Below are 15,012 nucleotides of genomic sequence, written 5' to 3'. Positions count from 1 at the left end.
TGCAACTGGATTTCAGTTCAGTTCAAGGTTTAGATGTGGGTATCTGCTTCTGCTTCCACCAGCTGCTGGATGGGGGCTATCGGGTAGAATATAAGTCAGTCATCAATCTCATTATCAGGATCAGGGGAGGGCATTTAAGGTAGCCTCTCTTTTGTTGCTTAGATTGTTAGCTGGTGTCATTTTTGTAGATCTCCAGATATTTCCCTAGTGCCTGATTTTCTGTAACCCTAAAATGTCCTTCTATCCTAATTATATTTAGAATAGGGTTTTGAGCATTTGACAAACCAATGTGGATGAGGGGAAGTTTTCAGTGCCTCACCCCTAGAAAAAGAGCTACTGGCAATCAATGGCCCTTAGGGAGGGCAAATCAGTATTCCTCAGGAATGAGCCCTCTGATATGAATGAGCAAAACCAAATGAACTCAGTAGGGTGTGTGTGCGTGTGTATGTGTGTGTGTGTGTGTGTGTGTGTGTGCGTGTGCGTGTGCGTGTGCGTGTGCGTGTGCGTGTGCGTGTGCGTGTGCGTGTGCGTGTGCGTGTGCGTGTGCGTGCGTGCGTGTGTGTGTGTGTGTGTGTGTGTGTGTGTGTGTAGCAGTAATAATTACAGAAGAAGTAGTGGATTTGAAGAAGAGTGTGAGATTACATAGGATGAGTTGGAGGAGTGGGGAGTGGAATGATCTAAATCCAGTACTCATAAGAAATCCTCAAAACAGTTTAAAAATTAAATTAAGAAACTGTAGATCTTTGGCTGTTCTTAGTATTGAGACTGACTCTGTATTGAATCCAGTTCTTTGATGTAGAGATTTCTGTCACTAAGTGCTAGGATTACGGAGATGGGCCACCACACCCAGCTTGAATGTAAATATATGGATACAGTGATGCCCTAATGACTATGTGTAAAGTGTTATCACATGAAACTGATATTTATACTCTAACAACGAGAGCACACAGGACAAAATAGGTCTTTTGGCTTATTGTTTTGTCTTCTTCTTTAATAACTGAGCAAAAGCACTGAAGTCATTGCATTCTAAAAGATGTATAAAATTACAAATCTTTCTCAGGAGAGAACTCATGACTCTTTTTTCAAGGGAGGGAAAGGAAAACTCAGCCACTCCAGTAGCAATAATTAATGACAATACCTGTAGCCTGGTGTGAAGGAGAAACTTCTAGAAAAGCCATAGTCATGTAAGTCTGCACCTTCCAGTGCAGGATCTTTATGGGATGGGCAAAAGGGGTGCTTTTGGGACTGGGGAAGATGGGAGAGATGAAATAAATTCCTTGGTTCTTAGACAGTTCCCCAAGTAATCACATGACCCAGGTCAGAGGATAAAAGAAATCTCTTGAAGACATGTAGCACCTAGTTAAATGGTACTTATCTCTGTAAGCAGGAGTTAGAGGGAGACTTGAAATTCTTTGGAGGCCACTAAGCCTTCACCAACAACACAGAAACTGCATCCAAAGCTTAATGGGAGAGGGAGCAGATAGGAGGGAGAAGGGAAGGAAAGTTGGAAAGAGAGGGCCAGGGAAAGCAGAGGAGGCCTGGTGCACAAAAGTAATTTCCCCAGTGGAAAAATAGCTGGTGGCAAGGCTGTGAGGTAGTCAAAGTGTGAGAACTGGCAAGATCTGTGAATTACAGAGGAAGGAGACTTATGAAGCTGTCTTACAAGTGCTGAGACTTAAAGGTCTACTCACAACTTGTGATCCCGCTCTGGAAGTCCTTGATGCATGAGTGCGTCTAACTGAAGCAGTAGTAATGCTGGCCCCAGCCTAGAAACAGCTTAAACCAACTCAGACCTTATGTTAGGAATCTGCCTGCAGGAGAGCCATGCTCTTGCCTGGGAATATGTTTTCTATTTGTACTGTTTTTAGACATCTTTCTATCATGGCAAACTGTGAAACATCTAAAGGAGCAAGGATATGATGGTTAGTTAAGGAAAAAAAAATCAATAGATCCAGATTTCACCAGAGAATCTAATGGAGATGCAAAGTGCTAAAGGATCCAATAGATCCTTTACTTAAATAAGATAACTTATTTAAGTAATGGGGAATTGTAGGCAAAGATCTTAAACCATACAAGGGAGAGTTTCTACACTTGTTTCAGTGGTTTCCTGAAAACCTGACTTTCCATGGGTGACTCCTGCAGCTTGGAGCAAAGTGAGTGGCAGTGGCAGAGTGACTCTGAAGAGTACATAGCACTGTAGATGTGGGGGAGACTGAAAGTCAAGTGAGAAGCGTACATATAGAAGGTTATTTATCTCCCTGGCCCTTTCACACAAACGATGTAATTGTGTGATGGTAGAGAAAAGATAAGACTGAAATAGAAAGTTCAATACATTCATGGGAGGAATTGCACAGCCAAGTTGGTGGATATTTAGACAACACTGGAGAGAAGACAGTCATAGTAAGGGCAAAAGTTCTGTGACTAAATGATGTTTGTGCCTCTTTATGACTCCTGAATTATTTGTGATTGAGGAAGGCTAAAAACATTCTTAGCTGACATATAAGACACCACCAATAACAAGCATGATGATTCAACCATAGAAAAATTAACCTCCTGGCAAAATAAAATATTAACATCTCTTAAAAATTGTACAAAGTCTAGACTTTATACAACAAATATTCACTGTCTGAATTAACTGTTTTGTAGAGGACACATCACAACAACAATGTCTGCACCACAGGTAAATGAAGCTCTCTAGAGGAACCTCAGTGGACACAGGTCACAGAAGGAAACAAACGTATAATTGTATTTGTACTAAATCAAAACATGTAAGTAGGATTAGAAGCAGTTGTAAGGAAGCAACCATAAGAAGCAGGGTAACAGTTGTCTTTAGGAAGTGGCATAGGTTAAAATGCCTCACTTTCTCTTATTGTATCTATTACATCACTTTCTCTGACCGTACAACTCTCTTTCTTGATAGGAGCGCTGATAAAAAGGATGCTAGCTTAAAATTGACTTATACTTTCCTATTTGTGTATGATATAAGATGACCACAAATGTTGTATGGCTTGACATAAGTCTTCTTCTTTCAACTTTACAGTGTTGCAAGCATGACAGGTAGTGCATTTCTGATCCTGCCTGGCAAGCAGTAGGCAACACAATATTCCCTCAACATGCTGGTCCGTGGCAGTGAGCAACATCTTTCTGTCAGCACATGGTCATCAATGTTCCATAATGAATTTTGTTGCTAAACTATTCTTGCCCATTGGCTGGGTATACAAAATTAATTCTTTCATTTTTATGTCCAGTACTAGGTATTTAATGTTTTCTTTGTTTTTGAGAGTTCATGCATAAATCCAATGAAATATGATCATGTCCAACCCCATTTTCCTCCTCCAATTCACTCCATGTTTTCTAAACATGTCCTTTCCTATTTTACTATCTTTTGTTTTTATAACCCTCTGATTCCAATTAGTGTTGCCCAGAAGTGTATGGATATGGGGCCAAACACTGGAGCACAGGAAACCTATTAGTGGCCACATCCTCAAAAAAAAAAAAAAAAAAAAAAGCAATGATTTTTTTTTTCTCACCTAGCTCCCCAGTTGCTGGGGTCCCTGCAAGCACCATGACTGGCAGGGAAATGATTTGTGTGAGGTGAAGAATGAAACTCTGGTAGGAACCACTTTCACAGGTGCTGAGTCAAGAGCTACTAGAGTCTGTTCTTGTGGTTTATTTTTCTAACACATTCAAGCACAATAGGATTTGGGGGGAGGTGGTGGAAATCTCCTGGTGACAATTATCAAAACAAACTTCAGAGATGGCTACATTGACACTCACCAGCAAAGCAGCAAAGCACTTGTATCCTTACAGTAAGAATGAGTTTTATTGACTGATAAACAGAGCTTAGGGTAAGGGCCTAGGGAGGAATGATTTGTGTTAAGTGTAAAGATAGACTCTACTGATGAGGTGCAAAGTACATGGCACCTCTTTCATACATATGGATGGGTTCTAATCACTGAGAGACTAAGTTTAGGATTGAGACCTAAACAATGCTCAGGATTTTGAGAGTTCCAGGAAGCCTAGCCTCAGGCTTCTTGAATTTTGATAACTGCTATGTGTCCTCTTTCCTTTGGACCTAGAAAGTTACTGCCTTCAGACATCTGTCCTGCCTGTTTCTATATACATTGGCTACATTCTCGTAAATAAACCCTCTATCAAACCTTCTTTCAATTACCAAAATTTGATTATGCCATTTTTCTTGTGCAGCCATATTTGTCTGTCTGTTTCTGTCTATCATCTGCCTGACATTTATCTATTTATCCTTCTCTCCATCCATTTTCATGCATGCACACATACACACACAGAATAATCATACTATGGACTATGCTACTATTCAAAATTCAAAAGAAGCTAGATTCATGTATTCTAGTAAAGAATACTTTCCAAAATATACTGTTGATAAGTGAATAAGAAAGTCTGGGCTGATATAATTCCAATCATATATATTATTTTGTGTTAATACTTAATTACATAATTACTTGACTAGAATAATGTTCTAATTTTCCAACTGGTAAATTTCATTGTTTGTTTGCACAATGGGGAATTCTACAATACACCCCATATTGTGTAGAGTCTGATTCATTCATTCATTCAAAAGATGTTTATTTAAAGCTTATTATATTCTAGACACTTTGCTGGAAACTTGGACAACAGTAAGAAATAAACTATTTTTTTACAATTTATATTATAGTACTAAAAACAATAAAAACTTAGATTGTAAGACACACGTGTTCTGTTGGGGCAACAGAAACAAACTTAGATAGATCTAGAAAATGTCACTGAGAAACTAACCTGCAGACACACCTGAAAGAAACCATTGTGAGGACATTTAAGACAGAAGTATCTGCAGTTTGTTGGTGAGAGTGTGCCTGATGGGTTCATAGACGTGGTCAGACACACATGTGCTTCAAGTCATGTGGGAAAACAGGCAGAGGAAGAGTCGCCCTGATTAGATCCCAAGGATGTCAGTAAGACCTTAAGAGCTTGGACTATCCTCTGGCAAGGTGAATCCATTGCAGGTGTCCTCTTCTGCTCTTTGGCTATGATTTCCCAAGCTCATGTGTGACAAGAGGATAGATAGGCAGCAGTGGAGTGCCTGGGAGATTATTGCAGTTATTCAGGTAGACTAGGCTCCAGACACACAACGTAGAAAACAAGTGATTATCTATTCTTCCCCTGACTCATTCTCCTAGCTCCCTCCCCCCTCTTCCCATGCTCCCAATTTTCTCAGGGGATCTTGACCCTTTCCCCTTCGCCAGGGGACCATGTCTGTCTCTCTTAGGATCCTCCTTGTTTACTAGCTTCCCTGGCAGTGTGGATTGTAGGCTGGTACTCTATGTCTAAAATCCACATATAAGTGAGCACATACCATGTTTGTCTTTTTGTGATTGAGTTACCTCTCTCAGAATGGTTTCTTCTAGTTCCATCCATTTTCCTGCAAATTTTAAGATTCCATTGTTTTTTTCAGCTGAATAGTACCTCATTGTGTAACAGTACCACATTTTCTCTATCCATTCTTCAGTTGAGGGGCATCTAGGCTGCTTCCAGTTTCTGGCTATTACAAATAGTGCTGCTCTGAACACCATTGAACAGATGTCCTTGTTGTATGAATGTGCTTCTTTTGGGTATATGCCTAAGACAGGAATTGCTGAATCTGGGGTAGACTGATTTTCATTTTCCTGAGGAACTGCCATACTGATTTCCAAAGTGGCTGTACAGGTTGGCACTCCCACCAGCAGTGGAGAAGTGTTCCCCTTTCTCCACATCCTCTCCAGCATGAAATGTCATTGATGTTTTTGATTTTGGCCATTCTGACAGGAGTAAGATGGTATCTCATAGTTGTTTTGATTTGCATTTCCCTGATGGCTTAGGATGTTGAACACATTCTTATGGTTGAGTCAGAGGAAGAATAGATGATAACAAGAATGGAAATACCATAATAGAGGGAGACATTTTTGGTTTACAGAGAAATTAGGCACTAGGGAAATGTCTGAAGATCTACAAAGATGACACCAGCTAACAATCTAAGCAACAGAGGAGAGGCTACCTTAAATGCCCTCCCCTGATAATGAGATTGATGACTGACTTATATGCCACCTGATAGCCCTCATCCAGCAGCTGGTGGAAGCAGAAGCAGATACCCATAACTAATCACCAAACTGAACTGGAACCTAGATGCAGAGAAGGACGAGTGAAGAGCAAATGAGTCCATACCAGGCTTGTGAAACCCACAGAAACAGCTGACCTGAACATCGGGGAACTCTTTTTCCCCAGACTGATAGCTGGGATACCAGCATGGGACTGATCCAGACCCCAGGATCATGGGTTTCAGTGAGGAAACCTCAGAAATCTACAGGACCTCCTGTAGTAGTTCAGTACTTATCCCTAGCATAGGTGTGGACTTTGGGAGCCCATTCCATATAGAGGAATACTCCCTGAGCCAAGACACACTGGGGTGGGCCTAGGCCCTATCCCAAAGGATACAGTAGACTCTGATGACACCCTATGGAAGGCCTCACCATCCAGGGTGGGGGCAGAAAGGATATGTGATAGATAGGGTTTTATTTGGGGGGTGGTGGTAGGGGAGGACTGGAGGGAGAAGGGAACAGGGATTATCATGTAAAACCATCCTGTTTCTAATTCACATTAAAAAAAAAACTGAAAAAAAGAAAGCAAGTGGTAACAAATGAATTAGAGAAGACACACAGACAGACCTCAGTAAGACAAAAGTCAAACATTAGATGGGGACAACAAGTCCATTTTTGGTAGAGGTTTCTTTAGGTGACATTGCTCAGATTCAGTCCTGATATAGGTCTTGGGTGTGTGTTATATTATCAAGTATAGTATACTATAACACACACCCAAGACCTATACTATCTAATATAACCCCAGGGTTCTAACAGACTTTTGGATTGAGACACATTATACAATTAAAGTCTCATTATGAAAAATAAAAGTTTGTTTTTCTTTTCTATCTGCATTTGAATAGAAATTTCATCTGCCATATATATGTATGTATAAGTGGTGTGTGTCTAGACTTCAAAAGTGGCCTAGAGAATAACTATTCAACTGTTAATGTGTATCTCGCAGGGGAAAGTGGAAGTTTTCAAGGGCTTTTAGTTTTCATTCGGCACCCAGCCCGCTGTGTCCATGGCTCCCTCCACATCTACAGATTTCACTGCAGCTCACAGCAGCTTGCATGAAGCGGGGAGAGTGGAGATATGTTGAGGGGTTGTGGATGACACCAAAATACATTCTATACATGAAAGAAAAGTATTAAGTAATGCCTGGATTGAAACTGTACATATTTCAGCGATTTTATCACTATTACTAAACAATGCTATTTGGTGAATGTTTACATAGTATTTATGTTGCATGAATTATTATGACAAAGACAGAGCTGGTTTAAATGTCTAGGAAATGCACATAGCTTCTATATAGGCAAAACACCATTTACATAAAGGACTGAGCATCTGTGGATTCTACAATCCTCAAAGCTCCTCTAATCTTCCAAGGACATTGAGAGATGGTTATTTTTTTAAAGGCTGCTGTTGGACATTAGTGATTTAGGAAGAAAAGAAATATTTGAAAGCTAACTGTACTTACCAAGAATGTGTTGCCTTGTTTTTATTACTAGACAACTTGGCAAAAAAAAAAAAAAAAACAGTATTCTACAATGGATGTCATGTATTGTGCTGATTTTAATATATTCCAAGTTGCTTAGATATTTTTAAAGCTGAATGTGCTTCAAATTTCACCGCATTCCATGTTTTTCTCATTAACTCTTATTGCCCTGAGCATCCTGTTTCTATTGTAATTGTTGTCAATGACTGAGGTAAAGTAGCTATTAAGAATTTCAACCCTCACCTTTTTGGATCCTGCTTTTTCTCTTGTCCCTGAGAAGTAGTTAGCACACCCTTCCTATGTCATGCATGGATTCCATAATCACTTCTAATCTCTGGCTTGCTTCCCTCTACATCTTTTGTTGATGATGTTCCGACATAGCTTTCCCATTTTAAATGTCTCCTGGATGCCCTTACTAATTTTTTTTTTCTGCAAGGATCACTTTTAAAATTCACTTGTTCTTTTCAGATGATTATATTACTTCTTTTATTCCGTGGATTTAAAAAAATCTGCTTCTTAAGTAAGAAGAGGAGAAATCTGAAAACGATGATGATAAGACATTTTCCAAGGAAAAATTCCTCCTGTTTTTTCCCTTGGTTATAAAATACAGACATTTCGTTTTCTTGAAGGACAATTCTCCCTTTGGTAATGTTTTACAGTCTTTAGGAACTATCTGTTTTTCTCATTTCAGGCCTCCAACAGATTTTTCTGACTTAAGCAGTGAACAAAAAAAAATGTTCATAAGTTGGTAAAGGCCTTGCAAGTTGTACTATGAACAAAAACAATAGACTCAGATTTTTGAGTGGTTTATAAATTATTTTAATGTGAATTGTGACTTTTCACTTACGATGCCTTCTAGGTTTCTTTACAAAATTTTAGTAGGACTGTAAAAAGGAGAGTGCAAATGATCCTAAGAGAAGCTGTTGATGCAGGAAATTCTACATTTCAGCCACAATAGGCAGAGCTTGAGCAGACTGCAAGAAAAAGCAAGGAACCAGCAACTTAGATTAAAATACTACGGGCTTCAGGAGCCTTCCCAAGTTGTTGGCAGATATATAGTTTTATCCAGATAAATTATTTTGGCTATGGATTTTTTTACCCTCTGTAAAGTCATTTATTTAATTTGGGTGCCTCTGGAAAAGCTGTATTTCAACATCAATGAATAATATTCAAGAATACAATTGTCAAGTTCTATGGGAAGTCAAGTAAGGAGATGCTTTGAAATGTACATTTATGAAAACTTCCTAAACTACGTTTAAGTGCTGAGTGTGAACCTTCCAGCGAATAGAGAGACATCTATTCTTTTCTTTTTCAGTGTGAGAGAAGAGGGTAGTGAGAGTGCTGTGCTATTTTGATACTCTGTCCTTATACATTACCTTCTCTCACCATCTGCATTCATTGTAGTAGAAGGGCTGGGTTTATTAGGTGCTTCCAAGTGCTTGTCTCTCTGCCTTACTACATGAGTTTTCTTATTCAGTTCACATAACAATCCTCTGAAATATATACCCTTAGTTCCATGGCCATTTGTAACAGGAGACAGGAGAGCACACAACACAAAAACAGAAGTATCATGCCTTAACTTTGTGTCTTAGAGACCTAGCTCTTGTATCTCTGTTTGGAAAAGCATCTCCAACTTGAGCTAAACTTTTGATTCTTTTCTCCTTTTGTGTTTATCTACTATTCGAGGAATTTCATTATTGTAGTTCAGGAAGCTCTCGAAAATGTCTGACTCTTTTGCTCGAATGGTGTGGCCTATCATTTAGTCACATCTGTCTTCATTCTCAATAGAACATCCTATGTACTTCCTGAAAGCTTAAGCCATGGAACATCATGTGATCTCTGACTGGCCAGTGACCATGAAATCCAGAAGAATTTCAGCATGAATCTGCAGATGTGTTCAGAGAAGAATCTCTTGATGCAGCTGAATCTTTTGGGGGTGTTCCTTTCTTCCAGTAACCCTACTGGCTGGCCCTTCATTTACTGTATCAACTACCATCATTAGTTCATCTATTATATACTTGGTGCTCTTGTAGTCATTGGGAATAGAGAAGACAAAAGAAAAGAAAAACCTCATTTTCATGAGATTTAATTCTGCTGGAAATAAATAATTAAAACTATTCCAGATGTTAATATATTCCTAAAAGAAAACAAAGCAGAGATAGACAGATGTGTGGGAGTCCTTGAGGAGTGACCAACAACAAAAGATTGAAGTGAGCCACAGGAAACAATCAGCAGGGTGCTTCTACTGACCTCTAAATCTTTCTATATTCTATATTGGGATACTTCCTTAACAGCAATAATGCCCCAAGAGAAAATGTATTATCAATTCTATGCCTATTATCCTTAAAATAAAAGCCTTTTGATTGCTACATGTGGAAACAATGGTTTTCAAAGACATTTAGATACATAAAACCATGTTATCAAGTGAGATGGACCAGTTTATATATTATATTTTTGCAAGCTGAACTTCCTAGTAATTAGGCTGCATTTCACCCTAATGTGTGACTTTATTGTGTGAATTTGGTTTCAACAATGTATGTTTTCTCCATGTATAAAATGAAAGTTATGTAGGGTCTACATTAAACATGATTATCTTTGTCTCCATATTGCTCCAATGAATTATACTTTGTTGTGAAATCTGTATTATCAATTGGATTTGCTTATGGGCTTACTCTATTCACATATATTTTTTTTCAGCATGCAAAAATTGTTGTCAATAGCATTTACCTTACACCCTACTTCTCAGTAGATGCAGTAAAATAAAATAATCTCATTGTCACCACAAAATTGTAGGAGTGAAGTCTCATATTTCAACTACTTTGGCTTGGATCTTGTTCCTGTCTCTGAACACTTGCTACAGCAATATGTAATCTCTCCAATAGCTTAGAAATATCTGCATCACAGTCCACTGGATCTAAAACATGGACAAAAAACAAGTGACTTTTTGTCTAAAGGAAGTCAACTACTTTTACAAGGAGTAATGGATGCAAGTGTTGTTATAGAAAACGCTATTTCAAAATGTAATTGTCATTCTCATTCTCTCTCCCTACCCCCCCACACACTTCCCATATACACACAGAGACACATACTTTTAATAGTAGCATCAATCCTGGGGTAAGATTCAATTACCTTAGCCTCTTGGATCTTTTGTCTTTATAGTATAAAAAGGGAGAATGGTGAACAAATTTGGAGGTAGTTTCACTGAAACTTAAAAACTCTTCATGCCTCTTGTTCTATTTATTTGATCCTTTTAATTGAAATCCACAAACTATGGGGACATTATTGACTATCTTCTTTTCTACTTTAGAAGGCACAGTGTCCTGCCAAATATTGCTCCTGATTTTTGAAAACTTTTATTTCTTTCTACCCTTATTCTCTTATCTAGAGTTTCTTTCATTACCATCCTAACTATTCTTAATGAACCCATACTTGATTCCCTGTAAATTTATCCTGCACACTCTATCTCAATATCTTCCTCATGCATAGCATCTTTCCAAACTCCTGGTGTTTAAAGTAGGTAAAGTAAAAGTATAACACATACTGTGACTTATAATTCCATTTACAACTTGAACATGTTTGGTTTAATATTCTTTACTGAATCTCTAACTATCCTGGTCCTTAACAAATTTCATGAACAAAAGACACTATTTTTATTATGTCTCAGGGTTTTCATACAGACTGTTTTACTTTGGTGGAATAAGACATTTTTATAGTTGCTTTCCTTAAATGCTATTTCTGTGCATCTATGTATGTTAAACCGACTATTTTAATTACATAGTATTTTTTATTTTATTATATACTATTTTCCACAAAAGCCTCCTCTAAGCTCTGAATTCAGAGTAAATTTGTCCAGATTTTATCATTATTTTTCCATGGGAGAAATGAATTTGGAATAAGATGATCATTTTTATTATCTTTGTTATTTATTTCGAAGGCATAATCAAAATTAGATCAACAAATCATTAAAACTAATAAATGGAGGCAAAGATTAAATACTTTTTCCTTACCATGGATGAGTAAGCTCTGATTCAGCACCATGTGCCAGCCTGTCTGGGCTGGTGGGCATAAATAAGTATCCTTTATGGTTGCTCCAAAGAGCTGTGAGTAGATTTTAAAATTCACTCTGAACAGATTTTAAATTTAGTTTTTTAAATGTGCACTTTTTTGTGACAATATAACATTTAAAAAATGGTACCTGTATAAAAGCCATGAAAATTAAATCAAAGCCAAGGAGTTAATGGAGTGTTACTTGACTGGCAAGGGGCCCATAATGTTATCAAGAGACAGCACAAAACTAAGGACCACTAGAGGAGAAGCTGCTCCAGCCAAGAATTGGTGAGACACATTGTTAAAGTACACAACTCAATGACAAAATGGCACTATGGCAACAGTCCCTTGCCAGCACATACCCACACAAAACATGAGGGCTGGGGGCAGGGGGTGAGGATATGCTCCGTCCTTTATTAGAAACCAACACAGGTATTTCTTCACTACTGGTTGTCATTAAGACATTCCCAAGATCCTCTAATGTGACATTAAAATATCAGTATCATTCCAAAGAAGAGTTTAATTGTGTCTCCAGGCAAACTAGTGCTCTGGGCCTTAAACAAAGCCACATTAGTTAGAAGCAACAAATAAAGTGTCTTTCAACAGCTGCCAAGTTGGGCTTATGACCCATTGCCATTGCATGGAGGGCAGATTAAACAAAAAATTGTGAATTGTATTTTAAACATTAAAACTATATCTTGCATAGGTGATATCACACTATTAAAATCATTCTTATACTATTTTCTGAACTACTGTCTGCAGTAGAATGTTGTCAACATTAGGCTTGCCGCTTTTCATGCTTAAATACTCTTTAAATTTCTTAATAGATATCTGATATTAAAATGACTTTATTAAAATACATGTACGTATTTGCCCTTATTTTATGTGAAATCCAGTTTTATAATTAACAGAAATAGTAAGAATATATAGCCAGATTGTACTGGATCACTAAATACTGATACAGTATATTTTTTGTAAAGTTGGAATTTGTGAGTCAAAACAGATGAAGATTTTAGAAGTTGGCCTATACTGCTAAATTGCTTTCCAAAAGTTCTGTGAAAGTTTGCACAGTTAATAGTAAAAAGAAGTGCCAGTCACGTGCACTGCCCTGGCCAGGATCACATTGTGAAATTTTGGTAACTGATAGACCAAACAAAGTACAAATTTGGTCATAATTTTTATTATTGTTATTGATAACAACTGAAAGGTAGCAATAAAGCTGCATTTTGGGGACCTAGAAATCATAAGAACACCATTTAAAACTAGATTTGAAGTTCTAGATTTTATTGATATTGTTCTAGGGTTTATTTAGTGAGAATATAACATGTTCAAACTTTGTAAAACAGACTAATTTTTTTTCAAGTCTAATATTAATCTACCAGGTCCAAAGTCATCAAATAGTACATTTTATAAAATTTTTGCACTTTTATGTATTTGAATTATTCCTGTGAAATAGCATAAATATTATTCTTTGTTTATTTAGGGAACATTTTTAATACCCACTACATGTCAGGCACTGATATGTGTGAAATATCAGACATAATCTTTAGTTATAAAAATTCAAAATTTAGTAGGACAGGAGGAAATGAGATATATGAGTTTGTGCAGCTGTAATTCTATCAATAGTTATTCAATGCAAAGGAAAAAATATATAAAATAATTTATAATGTATGATTAGTTTTTTTCTTTTGTAGGATAATCTACCACTGTCTACTTATGCAGCGGATTTTCTGGTACAGAGAGGATACTCATAACACACAGGGCCTTGATGATCTAGCATCCGTTAACAATGGAGACAAATACCCAAGGTTTTTAATATGTCCACCAATATCTTATGTAAATTCATAATTTAAATACACAAATAATTTAGGCAAGGACAGAGCCAATGCAGGCACATAATAGATGCTATGATATGTAATGTTTTCAGTAAATCAATCCTTTCCTCATTCGTAACTGAAGAAATGCAAACAGAACATTCTTTTAAAAATAACTTGTGTTTACTAGCTTTGGGGGACAGTTATTTACAGAGAGGGAGATTTAAAGAGTCACAAATTACAATAATGTCCTTTTTAAATACAATTTTATCCTCTTATAGATATCATGAAACAAAAATGTTCTACCCTTCACAAACACATTCAACAGTAATATCCTTTCAAAATCATTGTCTATGCATCATTGGTGAGGCCTAGTGTTTGATCTCCTGAGTCTCAAAAATAAACAAACAATTAAATCAATTAGTTGACCAATTTAAGTACTAAAATCAAAAACTCTTAGTTCCTTTTGTGTTTCTACTCCTTTGGAGTAGATGAATGTTGTCTTCATACAGTAAAGGGAGAAGGGCAAAGAGAAAGAAATTCTTCCCAACAAACTCTTATTCTGGCAGCAGTCCATCAGACATCGACTATTAGGCTCACCTCCTGACATTGCGCATTAGGAATTGTGTTAACATTAATTTTTGGCTGAGACTGGTGACTCAGGGCTATGATTATAGGTATTCAGGAGGCTGAGTTGGGAAGACTCAAGCTCAGTCAAGGCAATCTGAAGAGTCCCTATCTCAAAATAAAAACTGAGATAAAGGCCAGCAGGTATAGCTCAGTAGTATATGGTTTCTTTGTTAAAGTTCTAGAAAGAGTCTGACGGGGAGAAAGCTTGCTGCTTAGGGATGCTTGGCCCTATATAAAACTTAAAAGTGTTGTTAGTACCACTGGGTAATGCAGCTTAGTGACAGAGGACTGAACCAAAATGCATCCGGTTCTGGGATCAATGCCACTAGTGGCAAAGACAGAACTTGTTATGCACAGTCTGAAGGATTTTGAGGATTTTAATTACCCAATGGGCTTCCTTTAAAAAAATAACTATTCCATTGTGAATAATGAAAATCATGAATATTTTGTTACAAATCTTTGCACTGCAAGCTTCTTCAAAGAGCACCCCATCCCATTCATCTTCAGGAAATGGTAATTACATAGATACCCCGTGTCTGCTTTCCGTTCTTTGCTTGGTTGTCTGACAGTTAAAAATGCTACAGAAACACATTTCACCCAAATTTTAAACTTCCTTTGCTTACATCAGTGGAGAGTGGAGGTATCTGTTCAATGTCCTCTCTCCCTGGGAAGCCTCTCAGTCAAATATATGTGCTCAATCAAGGATGTTAATTGCACAAGAATAAGAAAACATTTTTTGCTTGCCAATATTCCATCAGGTCCTTGTGAGGATGAATAGAAAGGTGGAGAATGACTAAAAATGTAGATTAGTTTTGTCAGCGAGTAGAAGGGAAATTCAGATTTCTAATAAAAATGGAAACGAGTCATCTGGTTTGAGCTCTCATCATGGAAACTTCAC

The 15,012-nt window shown here is 37.4% G+C and overlaps 1 long non-coding RNA gene across 1 annotated transcript; it reads left to right on the top strand.

Moving 5' to 3' along the window:
• Positions 1-562: 562 nt before the first annotated feature.
• On the top strand, positions 563-13,892 carry LOC118239506. Its single transcript, XR_004771874.1, has 3 exons — positions 563-1,184; positions 2,647-2,768; positions 9,412-13,892. It is a non-coding gene; the product is annotated as an uncharacterized LOC118239506 (long non-coding RNA).
• The last annotated feature ends 1,120 nt before the right edge of the window (positions 13,893-15,012 follow it).

The sequence above is a fragment of the Cricetulus griseus genome (assembly GCF_003668045.3).
Source record: "Cricetulus griseus strain 17A/GY chromosome 1 unlocalized genomic scaffold, alternate assembly CriGri-PICRH-1.0 chr1_0, whole genome shotgun sequence".
Classification (NCBI taxonomy): Eukaryota; Metazoa; Chordata; class Mammalia; order Rodentia; family Cricetidae; genus Cricetulus; species Cricetulus griseus.
Note: the sequence above shows the minus strand (reverse complement) of the source record. Positions and strands in the feature narration are given on the sequence as shown.